At 40.7% G+C, this 22134-nt stretch overlaps 1 long non-coding RNA gene across 13 annotated transcripts in view; it reads left to right on the top strand.

Moving 5' to 3' along the window:
* Positions 1–1526: 1526 nt before the first annotated feature.
* LOC137374363 (uncharacterized) overlaps positions 1527–22134 on the top strand; it is a 70060-nt gene continuing 49452 nt past the window's right edge. For 5 of the 13 annotated variants that reach the window (XR_010975795.1, XR_010975799.1, XR_010975805.1 and 2 more), the window contains exons 1-2: positions 16828–17195; positions 21183–21256. This is a non-coding gene — a long non-coding RNA (uncharacterized lncRNA). The other 8 variants (XR_010975796.1, XR_010975797.1, XR_010975801.1 and 5 more) reach the window with 8 other exon arrangements.

Raw genomic sequence — 22134 nt, 5'->3', positions numbered from 1 at the left:
AAGCTCAACACCATCCAGAACAAAGCAGCCTGCTTGATTGGCACCCACCATCTTCAACATTCACTTCTTTCATCACCAACGCACAGTGGCAGCAGTGTGTACCGTCTACAAGATGCACTGAAGCAACTGACCAGGGCTCCTTCAACAGCACCTTCCAAACCTGCGACCACTACCATCTAGAAGGACAAGGGCAGCTGATAAATGGGAACACCACCACCTGCAAGTTCCCCTCCAAGCCACACACTATCCTGACTTGAAACTATATTGCCATTACTTCACTGTCACTGGGTCAAAATCCTGGAACTCCCTTCCTCGCAGCACTGTTGGTGTACCTACATCCCAAGGACTGTAGTGGTTCAAGAAGGCAGCCACCGCCACCTGCTCAAGGGCAATTAAGGATGGGCAACAAATGGTGGCCTAGCCAGCAACGCCCACATCCCACAAACAAATTTTAAAAAAATTCACCACCCTGCTCTCACGCCCACATTTCTGTCCTCGGCCTGCTGCACTGTTCCAGTGAAGCTCAACATAAGCTCAAGGAACAGCACCTCATCTTCCAATTAGGCATTCTACAGCCCTCCACTTCAGATCATGACTGCCATTTTGATTGTTTTTTTAACCATATGCCAGTCTTAAACTTTTTTTCATGTTTTTGCTTTCGGACGGAGCTGTTCATAATTCTGCTAATAACACTCTGGAGAAATGCTTCAGCTTTTACTATGGTTATTACTACTCCCTTTGCCTTTTGTTCCATGACATCTTTGTCATTTAATCTCTCCTGCCCTCCACCCTAGCACAGACCTTTCTTTTTTGTTCTTCTTCCCTCCCCCCTTTCACTTGCTCAAAGCCTATTACATTTCTAACCTTTGCCAGTTCTGATGAAAGGTCACAGAGCCTAAACTTTGTTTCTCTCTCCACAAATGCTGCCAGACCTGCTATTTCCAGCACTTTTGTTTTTATTTCAGATTTCCAGCATCTGCAATATTTTGATTGTTTTATACACACTAACGATAGTTATTTTACTAAAGTACAGGGAGAAATCATAACTTCTATATTTTAATTCATGTTTATACGCAACAGCAACGCCCTGGCACTGAACGTAGTTTAAGCATTTGTTATCTCTCCCACGGCCTTGCAAACCAATGTTCAAGACAACTGTCACAAATGAACATTAGTAATATCTGAACCAATAATGGCATACGTTGCACATTACAAGATGGTTCATTACGTGTGTACATTTAAAGCATTCTATGCGTCCTTTTCACAACATATGCCCATGCCATATTCACATATATCTAAGTACAGATATACATGTAGATATGTAAAATATAATCATTGCGGTAATGATACAGTAAGTTAATGAAAATAAGATCGTCTGTTGGCAAAAAGATTCGCTGTTATTTAGCTTCCTCCGCTGTGTGATATGGATTCCTATTACATAGGTTATCACAAACACGTGGGATAATTTGACCTGCTGGTTTACTACTACTGGATGGTAAGTCGCGTGTGTTGCGCGCTTTCCTGCAGGGACCGCTCCGCCTACCCTTTTCGCAATGTTGACGCAATCTATAAATAGTAGAACAAAAGGACAACTTCCTTGAAGCTTGCTGAAACTGCATAAAAGGGTAAGCTTTGTTGTTGGGTAGAACATAAGCGTCGATTTTTGCGAAGGTTCTTTATTCTAAAGAATACACATTCTGTTAAGAGTTGGATTACGTGTGATATCGATTTTCACGAGTCAGTAAGTGTCCCACATTGTTTTCTTCCATTAAAACTACATAAAGTATTTACTCATGTACCTGTGTGAATTTTATCAAACATTGTTATGTTTCTTTTGTTCACTGCATTAAAGATTATTTAGGGACAAAACACCCTAGTTTGTGGAACCTTTAAACTTGTGCGGCCAATATGTAGCGTATAACCAAATAGTGCATGATCGAAAAGCATATTTTGGGAGTATATTAAATTGTACCCTAGCGGACATCAACTTTGCTGATACTAATTGTACTGATACCTAACGACGGAGTGACGCAATTACAGATTTAAATTTTAAAATTACTGATGCGAAATTGATACGTGCAAGTAAGACAGACGCATATGATACTCCGATTTGTTTATTTTCGTGTAAATATTTTGTCCACTCTTGCTCTGCGCATATCCTATACTGTCGAGAAAGCTGGGCAACTGATGTAAAAATTTCCGTAATTACTGGAGAAAGAAACGTCAATACGTTGTTTATTTGTGATATTTGCTTAAAGTTGGGTTAAAACTCTTTTTTTTTGTTAAAAAGATGATGGAAAGAGAATAAAAGTGCGACCTCTCTCCGTTTACCTTATTAATTTGATATCGCCGGATTGTACTGCTTGTGTAAGCAGAACTGCACACCTTGGCTAAGGTGACATAAAGCAACTCCGACAACATTGCATAGAAGCAATAGTACTATTACAGTATTTACATTGATGCACAGTGGTATTCCGGCGTAAGGAGATTGACAGTCCGGACTTCCATACAATAGTCAATCTAGAATCAGGAAAATTCCAAATTAGAACAGTGACAGCGTCCCTGAACCAATCGGTGTTCGGAGTGGCTAGGAGGGCAGGACTTCCGCTGCAGCGGAGCACTTTGTTACAAACAATAAGCCATTTACAATACTGCAGATTGGAGGGAGAGGCGATTGTATTTTGGACTGAGATTCAATGTAGAACTTGGGCAAATAGACCTGTGCATGGGCAAAATAAACAGTGACTCTACAAATCAAGTTTGTATTAAACCTGTGATTTCACTGCGCTGATAATGGATTAGATTTTGGCGGGGGAGACAAACAGTCTTTACAATAACGTACAGTTGCTCTCGTTTAAAAAAAAATTGGCGCTCAAAGTTAAAATGTATGAATAGTACAGTGGTTAAACGACTGCAACTCAACGCATGATTGAGGAGCAAGTCTTTCACACTACAAATGTGTATTCCGATAGAAGTTTAGTACAGCAAATACAAGATACAGTACTTAAGAAAAGATTCAAAAACGACCACGTACAATATTATAGGAATATATTTTGTCCGTTACCGACTACAATCATACCAGCGAATAGTAAGGTATATTTTAGAGATACTTGTGTACGGCTGGTTTTCTGCAGCCTTGTTTGCAAATTTTAAGGATGTTTTTCTGTATCATGCAATTATGTTAGCTACCAGGAGTAATGCAACAATCTAGTTCTGGATAGTTAATGTTTTGATATTCCTAAGGCTTTACTTTAGCACAAGCACTTTTGATTTGGACCAGATAACTTGTTCTCTACAATCAATTGTTTGTGATACTACTTCCCATCTAAAAGCGGAGGCACTTGTTGATCGTTCTGGTGGAATTGAAATCCCATCTCCTATTGGTCTGTTCAAAATAGAACACCTCTCAGAATTAGTTCCTTAAGTTAAAGGACTAATTAAAACGAGTATTTGAGCCATTCACTACAGCGTTCTCAGATATTAACAAAAAGATACTGGTCACAGAATTTGTTTTCCTACTACATGGAACTGAAGAGTACAGCTGCATTCAGCAACAACAATTTGCATTTATGTAGCACTTTTAAGGTAGTAAGATGTCCTAAAAAAAACTTCACAGGTGCATTAATCAAACAAATTTGACATCTAATAACATGAGGGCTGATGACCAAAAGTATGGTCAAAGAGGTTTTAAAGAGTGTCTTAAAGTTAAGAAAGAGGCAGAGAGGTTTAGGGAGGGAATTCCACGGCAGCTGAAGACATAGCCACCAATGGTGAAGTGATTAAAATCAGGAATGCTCGAGGCCAGAATTGGAAGCGTGCCGATATCTAAGGGTTGTGGGGCTGGAGGAGATGACAGATGGGGAGGGGCCAGACCATGGAAGGATTTCAAAACAAGGGTGAGAATTTTTAATAAAAGCAAAATACTGCAGATGCTGGAAATCTGAAATAAGAACCAAGTCCTAGAAATACTCAGCAGGTCAGGCAGCATCTGTGGCTAGAGAAGCGGAATTCATGTTTCTGCTCTGACTTTTCATCAGAACTGGCAAAGGTCAGAAAAGAATTGGGTTTTAAGCAACTGAAGGTGTGGGGGGGGGGGGGGGGGGGGGGGGTAGTGGTGGTTTGGTGGGGAAGAGAACAAAAGGGAAGGTGTGTGATAAGACAGAGGACAGGAGAGATTAAATAACACAGCTGTCATGGGTCAAAGGCAAAGAGCATGTTAATGCTTGTGGTGAAAAACAAAGCATTGGTCCATAGAGTGTTAATGGCAGAATAATGAGCAGCTCTGGCCACATGAAAAACAGGCATATGGTTAAAAATATATAATAAAAGGCCAGTCATGCTCTGAAATTGTTGAACTTGAGGTTGAGTCTGCAAGACTGTAGAGTACCTAATTGAAATATGAAGTGCTACTCCTCAAGCTGGCCTTGATGTTCTCCGGAACAATGCAGCAGGCCAAGGACAGAAATGTGGGCATGAGAGTGGGGGTGGTGGTGTTGAAATGGCAAGAAACCGCATAACTATGGTTGGAAGCTCCTCTTGGGGTTAACTATAATACCATGGTTGTGAACAGTCTAGTTACTCCTCACAGTTGCTCAGGAGAGACCAAGTCAGTGGCTAGACAATGGAGTTTCTGGTCAGGACCAAAAACAATGACTTTAGTCTTCCCAATATTTAGTTGGAGGAAATTTCTGCTCATCCAGTACTGGATGTCAGATAAGCAGTCTGACAATTTTGAGACACTGGAGGGTCTAGAGAGGTGGTGATGTAGAGCTGGGTGTTGTCAGTGTACCTGTGCAAACTGAGTGTTTCTGGATTTTGTTGCTGAGGGGCAGCATGTAGATGAGAAGTAGGAGGGGACCAAGGCTTAGATCCTTTGGCAACATGAGGTAATGGAGCAGGAAGAGAAGCCAATGCTTGTGATTCTCTGCATAGATAAGAATGGAACCAGGCAAGTGTAGTTCTGTCCAGCTAGATGACCAAGGGGAAGTTTTTTTTAAATTCATTCATGGGATGTGGGTGTCACTGGCCAGGCCAGCAGTTATTGCCCATCCCTAATTGCCCTTGAGAAGGTGGTGGTGAGCTGCTTCCTTGAACAGCTGCAGTCCATGTGGGGTAGGTACGCCCACAGTGCTGTTCGGAAGGGAGTTCCAGGACTTTGACCCAGCAACTGTTCCAAATCAGGATGGTGTGTGACTTGGAGTGGAACTTGCAGGTGGTGGTGTTCGCATGCATTTGCTACCCTTGTCCTTCTAGTTGGTAGAAGTCGCAGGTTTGGAAGGTGGAGATTGATGCTGTGGTCAACCATGTCAGACTGGTTGAGAAGGACGGGGAGGAGTAGTTTATATTTTTCGATCACATGGGATTCAGTAAATGTTTGTTTGTTCTTATTACCAACAAAATCTTTAGTTCTATCAGTTAGTTTGCCAGACCTTGATGAGATTAATCTGTGGTATAAGTTTGTTTTTAAAGTTGCATTGTCGTGTATGTATAATATGACATTACATGTCTTTACCCTATACTGTAGTTTTAGTGTTTGATATCTGTTTACATTGGTTGTACTGAGTCAAAGCTGTTCCATATTCATTAACAATAAGTTCACTCCTCCTGTCTTTGTCCCTTGTTTGAAAATAAAGTACAATTTCTCAAAGATAAATACAGATGAGGTCACTCCGCCTGACTAGATCTACAGAACAATCTACTGTACTCCCATCAGTCTCTAGAATGATTGCATCATTTTTACTTCTACCCCATTTCAAACATCCAGGTATTGATCACACATGGGATGAGAAAGTACATCCTTGTTCTGTCATCAGTTTGCTTTTTGCCACTTTATATTTGCTTCCTTGACCTGAAGTCATAATTTAACTTAAAACCGTGTTCCAAATTTGCCCTCTCTGTTCACTTAGTATTTCATAGTTCCATACGATCTCTTCTCATTTGCTTCCTTTCAAGGCTGGGGTCTGAGTTTTTGTAGTGTATTGTCATGCTAGGTCCCCATCTGCCAAGAATGAGGCACATTAATTTTGTCATGAATATTGATTTTAAAATGTTGGAGTGAGGAAATGACCTGTTAAACAGATCAGCAATGGCTGGAAAAGACATTTGCATTTAACAGACAGTGCTTGGAAGGACAAAGGACCATTCCCTGACGCATTCAACCCACAATGGATCTTGATCACAGGTATTTTGTGTAAGAGGAGCATTCAGAGGACTGGTTAGACCAGCTGGTCACATGACTGGCTGTTCCAGGGTCTTTTGAACTAGCCAGAGAGTTTGAACTCAAACTGTTTGTTCCTGGACTGAGAAGATCTCTCCTGTCTGCTCCCATCTCTTTCTCAAGCTTCTGAATCCACTGAAGACACATGAACCCCAAGAGAAAAGTCTCCTACAGTAAACAAGGTTTAAGAAGAATACTGGGCCCCAACAAAAAGCAAGATTTACCTACAATCGAGGATTCTACAGTGAGCTCGAAGAACCGTAACAAAAACTCTTCAGATGTTGCCTCAAACTTTTCCACTTTATTTTTCTTCTCTTTTCTGTCTCTATTTGCATGTGTATTCTGTATGCATGCTCAAGTGGGCGCGTTGTGTATCAATGGGCATCAACTGAATTAGAGTTTAAGTTTAATAAATGTCCACCTTTTTCTTTAAACCTAAGAAAACTTGTTTGTGCTGGTTTCTTTGCCTTATAATTGGAAAGCGGTGAACAAGGATTCACCTAGGGGGAGCTAAAAACACTGTTTAAAATTAAACCCTGTAAGACCAGGTGAAGGCTGAAAGGGAACCCCAGACCTCTTCCTCACCGGGTCGTAACAGTATGCTCATATCCCTTAACTGCCCTTTCCCTCACCATTTTTAACATTCAATTAGCCAAAATGTATCACTTTGTGGATGGCCCAAGAAATAGTGTCAGATACTTTTGGAAGTTAATAAGAATGGGACAGCTGCTGTTTCTTCTAATCCATATTCTCTGCTTGTTTTGCTGCTTTCATTGTAACATGAGAAATTTGGAAGCATTTCAAAAGGAGTTTTTTGTACCTCTTCTTCTAAACTGCCACATGAACCAGTTGTGTCTGCTTTCAGATGCCACCATCTGTCTGTTATCATCATCTCTTCAAAAAAAAAAAATCCTTGCCCCCTCTGTCCTCGCTAACTACTGCCCCATCTCCAATTTCCTTTTCCTTTCCAAAGTCTTGAACATTTTGTCGCCTCTCAAATCCATGCCCATCTTTACCGAAACTCCATGTTTGAATCTCTATAATCAGATTTCCACCCTTGCCACAAACACTGAATTGGCTCTTTATCAAAGTCACAAATGACACTTTATGCAACAATGGCAAAGGTAAACTATCCCTCCTCGTCCTTCTCTACCTTTTAACATGGCTGACTGCAACAGCCCTCTTCAATGCCTCTCTACCATTGTCCAGCTGAGGGTTTGCACTTTCCTGATTCCAGTCTTTTCTCTATCTAGTCATAGCCAGAAGATCACCTGTAATGGCTTCTCTTCCCATTCATGCACCATTACCTCTGGTGTATCCCAAGGATCTATCCTTGGCTCCCTCCTATTTCGCATCTACATGCAACTCCACAGTCTTATCATCCGAAAACACAGCATCAATTTCCACATGTCCACTGACGACACCCACCTCTATTGACACCTCCAATGTCTCTAAATTGTTATACTGCTTGTTCAACATCAAATACTGGATGAGCAGAAATTTCTTCCAACAAAATATTGGGAAGCCCAAAGCCACTGATTTCAGTCCCTACCACAAACTCCGTTTCTTAGCCACCAACTCCATCCCTATCCCTAGTGACTGAGGCTAAACCAGATTGTTCACAACCTTTTGTGACCCATGGATGAGCTTCTGACCACAAGACTACCTATTTCCACCTCCATAACATCACCCAACTCCACCCTTGCCTCGGCTCATCTGCTACTGAAACCTTCATCCATACCTTTTTGTTATCTCCAGCCAAGTATTCCAACGCATTCCTGGCCAGCCTCCCACATTCTACCCTCTCTAAACTTGTCATTTAAAACTCTTCTGCCTATGCCCTAACTCACACCAGATCTTGTTAACTCATCACCCCTGTGCTCACTGACCTACATTAGCTCCCAGTTAAGCAATGTCTTGTTTTTTTAAATCCTTGTTTTCAAATCCCTCCATGGTTTCACTCCTTCATATCTTTTGTAATTTCCTCACACCCTACCGTTCTCCAGTATATTATTGGTGGCTGTCTAAGGCCCTAAATGCTGGAATTCCCCCCTCAAACTCTCCACCTCTCTCTGTCTTAAGATGCTCCTTAAAACCTACCTTTCTAGCCAAGGGTTTGCTAGTTAGCCCTAATATTTACTTGACGTGGCTGTGTCAAATTTTTTGTTTTATAGTATTCTTGTGAAGCGCCTTGGGATGTTTTACTATATTAAGGGCACTATAAGTACCTGTTGTTGACTACTAGTTTTAGTAACATAGAATCCTAGAATGGTTGCAGCACAGGAGGCCATTCAGCCTGTCGTGTCCATGCTGGCTATCCAACAGCAATTTAGCTAGTCCCCCGCCCTTTCCCTGTAGCTCCACAGATTTTCTCTTGAGGTGCTTTTCCAATTGCCTTTTGAAAGGCACAATTGAATCTGCTTTCACCACACTTACAGGCAGTGTATTCCAGATCCTAACCTCTCGTTGCTTAAAAATACGTTTCTTCTCATGTCACCATGTGTTCTTTTGCCATTCACCTTAAATCTGTCATCTGGTTCTCAATACTTCTACCTATGGGAACAGTTTCTCTCCATTGTCTAGACCCCTCATGATTTTGAACACCTATCACATCTCCTTTTCAAGCTCCTCTTTAAGGAAAACAAACCCAGTTTCTCCAATCTTATCCACATAACTGAAATCCCTGCATCTCTGGAACCATTCTAAAATCTTTTCTGCACCCTTTCAATGCCTTCACTCCGTCCTAAAGTGCAGTGCCCAGAATTGGACATACTACACCAGTTGAGGCCGAACTAGTGTTTTATAAAAAGTTCTTCATAACTTCCTTTTGCCTCTGTTTGTTTATAAAGCACAGGATCCCATATGCCTTTTATACCCACTTTCTCAACCTGCTCTGCCACCTTTTAATAATTGGTGCACATATACCCCCTGGTCTCTGTTCCTGCACCCCCTTTCGAATTGTACCCTTTAGTTTGTATTGCCTCTCATTTCTTTATACCAAAATGTATCACTTCACACTTTACTGCATTAAATTTTATTTGCCTCTTGCCTGCCCATTCCCTCTTGAACTCTATCCCTAACCTCACAGCTCACAATAGCCTTGTACTCTCAAGTCTAGGTCTTCCTCCAGTCCACCACTACTGTTTCCTGTCATTCAGCCAACTTCATAATCCATGCTGTCACTGCCCCCTTTATTCCATAGGCTTGCCAGCAAAGTTGAAGCCCATTATGTGGCACTTTATTAAATGCCCTTTGAAAGTCTATGTACTCCACATCAACCACATTTCCATCAACCCTCTGTTTCCTCATCAAAAAATTCAATCATGTTAGTTAAACTTACTACTTTTTTGCTATTTATATGTCTATAGAAGACTTTTGGATTCCCTTTTATGTTAGCTGCCAGTTTCTTCTCATACTCTCTCTTTACCTCTCATTTCCTTTTTCACTTCCCCTCAGAATTTTCTATATTCAGCCTGATTCTCACATGTGCTATCAACCTGACATCTGTGTTATGACCAGGTGAGAAAAGGGTCTATGGTTCCCTCTCAGCCTTCACCTGGTGTTACTGTAACAGGGTTTAATTTTAAACGCACTTTTTTTTTAGCCCCCCCCCTTAGTGAATCCTTGTTCATTGGCTACTTTCTTCGCCTTATAATTGGAAGTTAAACAGGTTTTCTTAGATTTAAAGAAAAAAGGTTGAACTCTATTAAACAAACTCTAATTCGGTTAACGCCTACGGATACGCGACACGCCCACACTAGCATGCATATGTGATAAACACATGCAGATAGACAGAAAAGAGCAAAAGAAATAAAGTGAGGTAATATCTGAAGATGGTTTTGGTTACTGTTCTTCGAGCTTGCTGTAAAGTCCTTTGATCATAGGTAGGTCTTTTTGTTGGGGCTCAGTATTCTTAAACCTTATTTGATGTAGGAGACTTTTCTCTCGAGGTTCATGTGTCCTCAGTGGATCCAGAGGCTTGTGAGAAAGAGATGGGAACAGACAGGAGAGGTCTGCTCACTCCAGGAGCAAACCGTCTTTCTCCATTCAAACTCTTTGTACAATTCAGAAAAACCCAGGTTGCCAAGCAGGTAGGTCATGTGACTGTCTGACTGGTCTGACCATGTCTGTTTGTGGATTCTCTTGTCTTAGCTGACCCTGGAATGTCTGTTCTTAGATACAATACCTGGTGCTCAAAGTCCATTGTGGGTTAAATTGGAGCAGAGAATACCTCCTTTGTCCCTCTTTTAATATGCAGATGTTTTTCCCAGCCACGACCAATCTGTTGAACAAGTAATGTCCTTGCTCCAGCAACAGTTTAAAATCAATGGTCATGTGACAAAATTAATATGCTTCAGTCTTGGCAGGTAGGGGGTCTGCATGACATCTGTCATATGCACCCTTTTTCTGCTTATCGTACACTCTATCGCTTTCATCATCCAGGGAGCTCTGACTTTGGTTGCACTATCTTTTTCCTTTTGTGGGAATGTCCCTTGACTGTACCTGAACCATCTCTTTAAAGGCAGCCCATTGTTCCATTACAGTTTTGCCTGCCAGTCTTTTGGACCTGTCCCGGGTCAATTGGAATCATTCTCACCCCGTTTGAAATAGGCCCTCTTCCAGTTAAGTATTTTTACTTTAGATTGCTCCTTGTCCTTTTTTTTTCCATAGCTAACCTATACCTTTTTATATTATCACTATTCCCTAAATGTTCCCCTACTGACATTTGATCCACCTCATTCCCCAGAACCAAATCCAGCAATGCCTCCTTCCTTGTTGGGCTGGAAACATACTGATCAAGAAAATTCTCCTGAACGCACATCATAAATTCTTTCCTCCCACCCCTGGCCCTTCCCTTTTACACTATTACTATCCCAGTCTTTAAGATACAGTTCCCTTTGTAATTTCACTGCAACTTTGCTCCTTCTATATCTTTCCCACTAGTTGGCACCCTATAAACTACACCCAGTAGTGTATTGATGTGTTTCTTCACTCTACCCAAATAGATTTAGTCCTTATATCTCCATCACTAATATTCTCGATCAATACTGCCACCCCTCCTCCTTTCTTTTCTCCTTCCTTTTCTTTCCTGAAAAGCGCATCTGCGTGATATCTTCCCTCTAAGATCAAGTGACAAGTCAATTTTAAAAATAAATTCATTTCTAAATGGAATTTACCACTGCTAACAGAGCAAGCTTTTGACTTGGTAGCATTCACTGAGTCAGAAGGTGCAATATTTGAACTCTGCTGCTGACAGTTCTGGCAAGTGGAGATTGGGGCTCTGGATTCTGGGTTAACATCCAGCAGTGTATTCACATCCAGTGGGTGTAAACCTAAGTGCCCCCCGCATTGTATAAGTTTTGGCAGCCCATAAAAGCCTCTTGTATTGGATTAACAACTCTGGCTATAATCATCTTTATACCAACAATCAAGGAGCTTCATATTGCGGCCTGTCGGACTTTTTAATCAGCCTGTGAATACTTCCACTACTTAATACTATTCTCCAAGGAAATCATTGGCTTCTTTGTGCTGTAACAATTTTTTCAGCCTGTTGTATCTGTGCTTGCTTTCTGCAAGAGCAACTCAGCTAGCCCCACTCCCCTGCCCCATCCCCGTAGGCCTGCAAATTTTCTCTCTCCAGGGACTTATCCAATTCCCTTTTGAAAGACACAGTTGAATCTGTCTCCATCACACAGGCAGTGCATTCCAGATCCTAACCACTCACTGTCTATTAAAGAAACGTTTTCATCATGTCACCGTTGCCTCTTTTGTCAATCACCTTTAAATCAGTGTCCTCTGATTCTTGATCCTTCCACCCATGGGAATAGTTTCTCTCCATCTACTCTGTCTAGACTGTCATTATTCTGAACACCTCTATCAAATCTCCTCTAAGGAGGACAACCCCAGCTTCTCCACTGTATCCATGTAACTAATGTCCCTGATCCCTGGAACAATTCTTGTAAATCTAATCTGAATATAGAACTACTGCTAGCATTGTCTTGGCCAAGGTTCCAATGCCTTTAAATTATTTGGAAAATGGTCATCTTACACCAGTGATATTGAATAATTTAAACTGACTATTGATTTAATCAGTGTATAGTAAGTTGACTTACCGTACTGTAGTTTTAATGCATTCTGTCAGTTGGAGAAAATGTAACTTTTAAATTATTTTTAATATTGACAAGACTGATTATTGTCTCAACATTTTTAAATGATTTGCATGTGCAAACAGCAATTATTTAGTTGAGGGCAGTTTTGCCAATATTGTTAAACCATAAATATCCACCAGATGTAAATCAAACTTGGAAAGGGAGCTCCTTCACTACCCCAACCCCCCCCCCCCAAAAAAATAATTTTGCATATAATTTTATCCAGTGGTCATCAGACCCAACAGAAATAAATGGCAGGTATGAGACTTCTACATCTGCAGAAGAGTGGTGAATTCAGCCATTTGAGCTCTGAATATTATGTGTTATTTACTCATTTAATACCAATGAAAATTGGCTACAACACTCAAGCTATAATTTTGGAACATTATCATTTTTCTAAATGTCTACATGAGCAAGTCTCCTTGGCTTTTTTAAGTTTAAAACTAATACAAAACCTCTTGGAATCCCTATGCATCAAGCAATTACTTGACTGAGGGAGAAGAGAAGAGGCCTGCTGTCGGGCCTCTGCCAATGCAGATCATATGATCACCAGTAACTGCACAAATGGCTCAACTTGAATCCCTACCTCCATTGGGATTAAGATGGACCCTGCCTCTCCCTGACACCCTCATTGAGATTGAAAATGTATATGAATTGTAAGCACTGTTTTGTGTCTTCACAACACCAACGATGAAGACTGGGTATTCTGGAATGTGGACAATTTATGAAAAATCCCAATATGGCAAATGAGAGGGAGAAGACCTAGATTTGTAAATATTAATGACATTAACATGTAGCTCCAGAACTGAGATTAAGTTGCCATTCAAGTTGATGGGGGAAAAATGGGTTAAATCAACCCTGAATTTATCCTTCAGGTGGGGGTTGGTCAGAAATTTCACAGGAAATTTCTCCAGATGGTGCTGTGGCACACCACTGAAGGCATAGGTAACCAAACCGCAGCCTGTGGGCCACACAACCTCGGTTTTTAGCAATCTAGCACTCCATGTGCAGGCAATTCCATCCTATTTGTGCTTATATTTCTTACACTCAGGTTGTCCCTATTTGAATTTAATGGAGATAGAGGTTGTCGTAATTGTTAGAACCATAGAAATGTGATGGCACAGAAAGAGGCCATTCAGCCCGTCGTGTCTGCACCAATTGGAAAATCTAGCTGCCCAATCTAATCCCAGCTTCCAGCACCTGGGCTGTAGCCTTGCCGGTTACAGCACTTCAGGTGCAGGTCCAGGTACCTTTTTTAAATGAGTTGAGGGTTTCTGCCTCCACCAATCCGGGCAGTGAATACCAGACCCCCACCATCCTCTGGGTGAAAAGGTTTTTCCTCATGTCCCCTCTAATCCTTCTACCATTCATCTTAAATCTGTGCGCCCTGGTAATTGACCTCTCCACTAGGGGAAACAGGTCCTTCCTGTCTACTCTAGGCCCCTCAATTTTGTACACCTCAAACAAGTCACCCCTTAGCCTCCTCTGTTGTAAGGAAAACAACCCTAGCCGATCCAATCTTTCCTCATAGCTGCAACTTTCAAGCCTTGGCAACATTCACAAATCTCCTCTGTACTCTCTCCAGAGCAATTATGTCCTTCCTGTAATGTGGTGACCAGAACTGTACGCAGTACTCCACCTGTGGCCTAACCAGCATTTGATACAGTTCCAGCATTACATCCCTGCTTTTGTATTCCATACCTCTTCCAATAAAGGAAAGCATTCCAAACGCCGCCTTCACCACTCTATCTACCTGCCCTGTCACCTTCAGGGACCTGTGGACATGCACTCCAAGGTCTCTCTCTTTTCTACCCCTCTATATCCTCCCGTTTATTGTGTATTCCCTTGCTTTGTTTGGCCTCCCCAAATGCATTACCTCACACTTCTCCAGATTGAATTCCATTTGCCACTTTTCCATCCACTCAACCAAACCATTGATATCATTCTGCAGTCTACAGCTACCCTCTTCGCTATCAACTAGACGGCCAATTATTGTGTCATCTGCAAATTTCCCAATCACGCCTCCCACATTTAAATCCAAATCATTAATATATACCACAAACAGAAAGGGACCTAAAACTGAGCCCAGTGGAGCACCACTGGAAACCACTTTCCATTCGCAAAAACATCGTTCCACCACTACTTTTGTTTCCTGTCAATTTTGGATCCAACTTCCCACATTTCCCTGTATCCCATGGGCTTTTATTTTTCTGACCAGTCTGCCATGTGGAAACTTGTCAAATGCCTCACTAAAATCCATGTAGACCACTTCCACTAGACTACCCTCCACAATCCTCATTACTTCCTCAAAAAACTCAATCGTTAGTATGACACGACCTTCCCTTAACGAATCCATGCTGACTATCCCTAATTAATCCGTGCCTTTCTAAATGGCCGTTTATCCTGTCCCAGAATTAATTCTAATAATTTATCCACCACTGAGGTCAGACTGACTCACCTGTAATTATTTGGCTTATCCCTCGCACCCTTTTTAAACAATGGTATAACATTCGCAGACCTCCAACCCTCTGGTACCTTGTCTGTATCTAGTGAAGATTTGAAGATGATCATCAGAGCATCTGCTATCTCCTTCCTGGCTTCCTTTAACCGTCTGGGGATACAATCCCTCCAGTCCTGCCAATTTTATCCACTTTCAAGTACTTCCTCTCTAGTACATCCCCTCTCATTATGCTTAGCATATCTAATATTTCACACTTTTACTGCAATGTCTGCATCATCCCTCTCTGAAGACTGAGACAAAACTCATTAAGAACCCTGCCCACATTTTCTGCATCCATGCACAAGTTCCCTTGTACATCTGATGGGCCCTATCCTTTCCTTCGTTTTCCTCTTGCTCTTAATGTACTGATAAAACGTCTTTGGGTTTTCCTTTTTTTTTTACCTGGCAATAATTTATGTCCTCTCTTTGCTTTTCTAATCTTTTTTTACTTCACCCGTGCACTTTCTGTACTCCTCTAGGCTTTCTAAACTATTAAGATTTTTGTGACCATCATAAGCTTTTTCTGCTTAATCTTACCCTATATGCTTCCACATAACCAGGGGGCTCTAGATTTGGCCATACCAGCCTTTATCTCTGGGGACATGTCTACACTGCCTGTAGAATCTCACGTTTGAATGCCTCCCACTGGTTTGCCACTGATTTTCCTTCAAGTAGCTGTATCCAGTCCACTTTCGCCAGATCAGTTGGATAAATGCTAATCAGAACACCATAATCCAATAGTACCAGCAATCTGAGATATTGATGGAAACACAATGATAAATTTTCAGTATAACCTCCCTGAGGCTCCATGGTACAGACATGCAGCCTATGTGTGGGCAAGGAAATAGCTTACAAAAGTTACTACCATCAGTAACGGGGAGTTCTGGCCTTTGCTCAATAATCTATAATGTGACAAGTAAGTTAATATTGAGATTTTGTTTCTCTTAGTCTTGCAGACTGGCAGCACATAAATAACTTGCATCTTGGCAGCCATTTTTAAATTATCAGCTTTGAAGACTGAAATCTTAGCTTTTGTTTTCAGAAGGTGACCGTATATATCAGAGCTTAATGGGTTGTCTCATTAAATGCCTGATCACTTGAGACTGCATTACATTGGTATTGAGATCTAGATATTCATAAATTCAGACTGTTGGTAGGGCTCAATATTTCACCAGAGATGGCCATTCTAGCTGATACTATAGGTTCGGCAAGCCTCCTTAATCATTTAAGAGACCCCGATAATTCACTTCATGTTCCAGTTTTACGCAAGGCCCCATGGACTGCTGCAACTGTGCAAAGTTAGGATAACTTAAAAAAAAAAAAAAATTTTGGTAAAGTTGCTGAGTGGTACCCACAAATTCCAAATATTCACAAAACACCTGGAGCCACTTTCAAGCTTCGAGATCTTTCCAGAATGAGACACTAAATATCGAAAGTTTGACAGACCCTCCTCAACTGACCGGGAAGGGGGGGGCAGGTGAAGAAGACTAGTAAATCCCCATAAAAGTCCCACTAGCTTAATTCCTTAACGCCAGTCGTATTACAATTAATCGTAAAAGGTTTAATGATGGGTTTGCATACTTACAAAGATTCTGTATATCCGAAACAACAGTTGTGACCCTCACCCGCCCCCCAAAAAATGCAATGCCAACAGACCTGCAAAGTCGTGGGCCAGTTACGTAAATTCAACATGAAAGTTCGGCAGTTCACAATTGGTGTTTGCTACTGAATCGTTCGGTCTTGTGTGGCTTCGTAGTGTGGTCTTAAATGAAGCCTAAGTGGCAGTGCAGTGAGAGCGAGTGATGTAGTTGGACTAGTGGCGGGGCTTGTTGTTTGATATGCAGAGCCGTTGGGCCAAGTGGCAGCTCGCGCCGCTGCCGTTGGAGCCCAATTTCAAACTGTCAGCGAGGAGCTGCTTTTACCCAGCATGCCGCGCGGCCCGCCCCCCCGCGACTAACGAATTTGAGTCGAATCTCGGCTTTCGGCGCCATTTTCGACTGGAGCAAAAAAAACCACACACAGCAGCAACGCACCACATACAGACAGGAGGAGAGGGAGCGAAGACAGCAATGAGGAGGGCTGAGGACAGAAAGGATGTGAGGCGAGCGAGAGAGGGAAGGAAAAGAGAGGGGTTGTAGGGCTGAAGTCACCCCACCGACACAGCCGGTCACAAACAGGTAAAGAGGTTGCTGGCTGCAGCTCGGATACAGATAACTCCTATTGAAGACGGCAAGACCTCGCACTCTTTCTCAGCACCCTTCAAATAATTCATCCAAATTAAGAGGATGGAAGACAAGCGCAGATCAGTCGCTCAGTGCGGAGGAAGCAGGTTTGTTCCTTTTTTCTGTTCTTGTTAATGTCACTTGTTTTTAAAAGTTGAGTAATTTTGAGCGGGACGTTTTTTTTTTCCTTCGTTGTCCAGTGGTAGTTTAAATTGTTTAGTCCTTCTCTGGAGAGAGTGGAGTGGAGTGGAGTGGGGTGGTGGGGGGGGGTGCGGTGGGGAAGAGGTGGTGGTTGAAACGAGGAAGTAAGCCGAATCTCTTGAACATTGAGTCGGTGTCTTCTCGCCACGAATGATTGCGGAGTTATAATTAAAGCAAGACTTAAAAATTGGCAAAGTGATCATGGGGAAAGAAGAGACACACACGAAAGCTGATGGTGCGAAAAAGTAGCTTTTTAGTGACAGTGCGAGGGGATCACGAACGCCCACTGATTTAGTCTAATGTGGCCAAACCACCACCTCCTTTTCCCCCCCCCCCCCCCCCCAAAGTTATCGGTACACTCGGAAACCCCTTCATCCTGTTTGGTAAGACTTGTTTTTAAAAATTAGGGTCAGATCAAGGCTGTTTTTTAAAAGTTATTTTAACGATGTCCGGTGGCGGGCCTGAATTTCCCACCCTCCCGGCTACAGTAAGTACAGTACGACGATCAAACCCGGCCATTGGCGTTATCTCCAGTTAGTAGCCAGGCACCAGGCTTCTCGCCAGGTCACAACTTCGACTATTTTATTCCCTCTGTCACCCCTTCTGGGTAAAACCGAATTCTTCAGAACGATTCATTTCGAAAATTGAAAATGCGTTTAACACCATCCTGCAGCTTTCACCAGTCCTCGTAGAGTGAGAGTGGGGACAGTTCACGGTCTGAGGTACCTGTCTGTTACACGCATTTATTTTCAGTATTACTGTAAATGTCAGTACCATGGCCTAATTTGAAATATTCCCTCCTTTCTTTCTCTCTCCCCCCCCCCCCCCGTTACACAATCGTCTGCATGAGCAAATGGCAGTTTTTTTTTCTTTTTTCTTTCCCACCCCCCACTTTTTGCAACCTTCATTTCTCAACTATATTGGCGGATTATTTTTTAATAGACCGAATTGGAAGTTTCGTTTTTTAATTGAAATTAATTTCATACCTTTCGTGACTTTTAGATTGCGAGAATAAGGAATTTGATTTTTTTTTTCTTCCCCGCTGGCGTGGGCGCAAATGAGTGTGTACGTATGAAATCTTTGAATCTCAAAAAAAAACCGTTATTGGCTGATGTCTGAGATGGATTAGGGTAGGTTTAAGGGAATGAATTCAGAAAAAATAATTTGTGAAAATACAGCAGACAGATATTGAAAACTGATGCTCCAGCCATATCAAAACTGCGTAAATTTGGTTTTAATGTATTAATTATATTGAAAATACGATTAATTATTTTGTATAGTTTCCCATAATTTGGTAACGTCTGGGACGTTTGAAGAAAAAAAAACCTTGATTTTTTACATCTAACAATTTGATGTGATGTTCCGCTGAAAGACGTGGGTGTGTTGCAGAAACTGCATTTAAGTTCCACTCAGGTTTTTAAGTGTTGGCCTGAATTGTGAATAAAATGGGTGGCATTCTAACCTTTTCACGGGTAAATGTTTCCAGATAGTGCTTTGTTAAATATATTTACAGTATCCCCTATATTTGGTGAGCGAATATCGATATAACTATATTCCTTTTTGAGATGGTTTAGATCTAGTTAAAAAGTATTGAGATAACGCTGAGCAGTATTAAATGGAGCTACACTTGCTCCAGGGTAGTTGAGACCAACGCATTTTTTTTTCTGTGTAGTAGGTCGAAGCCACTAATGGAAATGCTTTGGTGTTCAATCTCTCAATCATGAGAATATAAAGTTGTTGTAATAACACTGTTCTCTTTGCTGTCACCCCCCTCCCCCGCCATCCCTTGTTCCTGCATGTGGTGAAGTTACAATATTAGTATGGGCTTTCCGAAAGAATATTGCAGAACTTGTATCCATCCAGTTAATGGCAAATATAAAACAGCCTTTCAAAAAAAGTGATTTTAAGACAAAAAATACCATGAGTGCAGTCAATATTTGGATGTTACCAGTTGTATTATTTTGCATTGCCTCTTTTTACATTTTTTGACCACTACCAAAAGAGAAAATTCACAAGAAATAAGTGTAATTGTTTGCAGTGCAGGCTTCTGAAATATATATATTTTAACAATCTTCTAGAGCATTTAATAACATCTCCGGATACAGCCAGCAATGACACTTAAGCTTTTGTAAGATGTTCGTTGTATTCATTCATTTAAAGAGTGTTTCAACCTTTTTTGCCCACTATGTAACAGTGAATATAACTTTTCCTAGACAGTACATTAACTATCCGTTGCATCATTTTCCTTGAGAGACACTGGTCTGATTCAAACTGAGACTTATCAGGATGACTAACTGATGCTATGGCAGGCTGTTTACCAAAGTGATCCTACAATAAGTATGTTAAATAGTGATTGGGGATATGCAATGCTAAATGGACAATTAACTGAAGCACAAAAATGCATACAGTAGATATTATAAAGTAGTAATGGTGTGTGGAAAAATGGGACTGTAGAAAGTTTATGTACCATATAAACCCTCTTTTTAGGTCATAGAATTATTTAATGTTATTAATCAGCCCAGGAACATCTAGCATTAATTCCTTGACATTCTTCAGAAATGGAAGATGTGGGTTTCCTTCAGAATTTCCCAGATGATTAAGTGGGCCTCCCTGCTGGCCCCACTCCTCTTCAGAGAATAGTAGAATAATAAAGTCCAAATTGGGGGGGTTAGGGAAACAAACCAAGAAAATTGTTAGGTGACAGAGTCATGGGGCCAGCATAAATCAGTTTGTGTTACTGCAAGGTGATTGTTTTCCCTAATCAATTAATTTATGGGATTATGTCAATAATATGTGAGGGGTGTGCTATGCTAGAATTTGGACAAAAATCAAGATCCAGTTTTTGTCCTTTTTTTTGAATGAGGGCAAACCGCTTTCGGTATGGCTTTATAATCTCTCCAAATTGTCATTGCAATACAAACTGGAAAGCAAGTGTGCGACTAGTCATATGACTATTCGGTTGTGTTAATTTTTGCTAATTTCTCAGCCAGATTATACTGCTTTTGAGCTATTGCCTTTCATATGTTGACTCAAATGAGTTCAGAGCTTTCGTATTCAATTACTGAAATTGTTACTTACAAACTATTCTTAAACATCTTTTAATTATGGAGTTGTGGTACAGATTGTGTTGAGAGCAAATAATTTTTTTTTAAATGACGAAGTTTTCTTTGTCTAGATAAATGCAGCCAGTGATACATTTTGGGGTATTCCTATAATTCTGATGCATGTGATGTTGGAAGATTCATTTTTATATTTTAAGAAAATCTTGTTTTTTCAGTTTATGCAAAATTACATCAATTTTCCAACGGAATACATTTTTATCCTGCTTATTATTGGTTTTGGTTTGGTAATGAAAGGGTTAATTTTGCACAGTTGGAGGAGTCATTTTCTCACAGCATCAAAAAGACAGTGTCATAGCATTTGCACCATAGAAGATCAGTTACTGCTTTATAAGGTTGCCTCAGTATTGATAGCCATAGCTAATCCAATTCTGATATTTTTTTTTATCTTGCAGAACATAAGACATTATCTGCAACTACTCTGACCTGTGGTCATACTGTTTTTTGGTGTTCCTCCTACACTAGAATGATTGTGTCACAGCCTGCTTTAATGTTAATTTAGTACCTAATGTACCAACTTCAATGCTAGCTTTTATTGCGGCGGGGAAAACAGTTAAATGAGTAAATTATAAAAAAGAAAATTAGAGCCGTTCATCCAATTAAAATGTAGATTTCAAAATTCTACAGAACCGTACAATAGCAACCAATAAAGTTTTTGTTAAATTCTGATTAATTGCATAGTTTCCTGAGTTATGTTCTGCAACAAATTATAACTTTCAAATATCTTTTTATAAAATCAGGCTAAACCAGAATTTCTACCCATTGCATTTTAAGGTTCACTGATGAAACCCAGAATCGCATTGGTTTAAAAAGTTAAGAGCATAAATTGAAGCTGTGGTGGCCAACAGGTTAGTGACTGAAGTATTTTGCTTTCTTGCCCTGGTGGTTAATGTTGCAAAAACATAGTGAAATTGTCATTGAAATTAGATTGTTAGATTGCGATGCTTACTGTAACTTAGTTTCTTAAATAACAATTATTTTGGGAGGGGTCAAATTTATGTTCCTCTATTTGAGGAAAATGTAATGTCTCTCAAGGCATTCATAGGTGATTTATTAACATTTGCTGGTGTGTAATTTTGTTTTAGAAATGCATACATAATGTAACACTTCTGCTTATTGGATTTGCTGCTACTTCATGTGCATTGGCTAATGTTTTTTTTTACTGGCCTTGTTGCTTTTACAACAAATTGCATGAAATTGCAAGCACTAGGACCTTGGAGATGTCTTTTCCTGCATTGCCATGATTTCTAGCTGGGCCTAATTCAAGCCTGGACTTTTACTGTTCTGCTGTACATTCCATTAATTTTGTGATCCCCTCAGAAACCTGGGAATACTTTGGCTATCTTTGGTAAATGAAGAAACATAATGACATGAGTACAGGAAAGGAAGTAAATGGTTGGAAAAAAATGTCGTCGAATGGAAGGGATTTCATATTGTACTTTTTTTTTTAAAACATGAAAAGTAGATTCTTAACCCTTCAAGCACTGAAAGACCTTAACTTTCAGATTGTTTTGTATGTCTACATTTTTATAAATTCTAATTGCGCACTTTCTAAATTGAGTTTTAGAAACCGTTAGTGGCTTTTTTTGTTTTTGATGGAATGCTGTAGGGCCTGCACATTGGATTATGGACTGCTTTTCCAAGGTCAGTTTCATGGCTTGTGTTAACACCAGGCATTCCCTAAATCAGGTATAATAGTTAATTGCAAAGTAAAGTCATTCATATA

This window comes from Heterodontus francisci, chromosome 10, assembly GCF_036365525.1.
Source record: "Heterodontus francisci isolate sHetFra1 chromosome 10, sHetFra1.hap1, whole genome shotgun sequence".
Lineage (NCBI taxonomy): Eukaryota > Metazoa > Chordata > Chondrichthyes > Heterodontiformes > Heterodontidae > Heterodontus > Heterodontus francisci.
The sequence above is the reverse complement of the archived record's forward strand: the minus strand, read 5'-3'. Positions and strand labels throughout refer to the sequence as shown.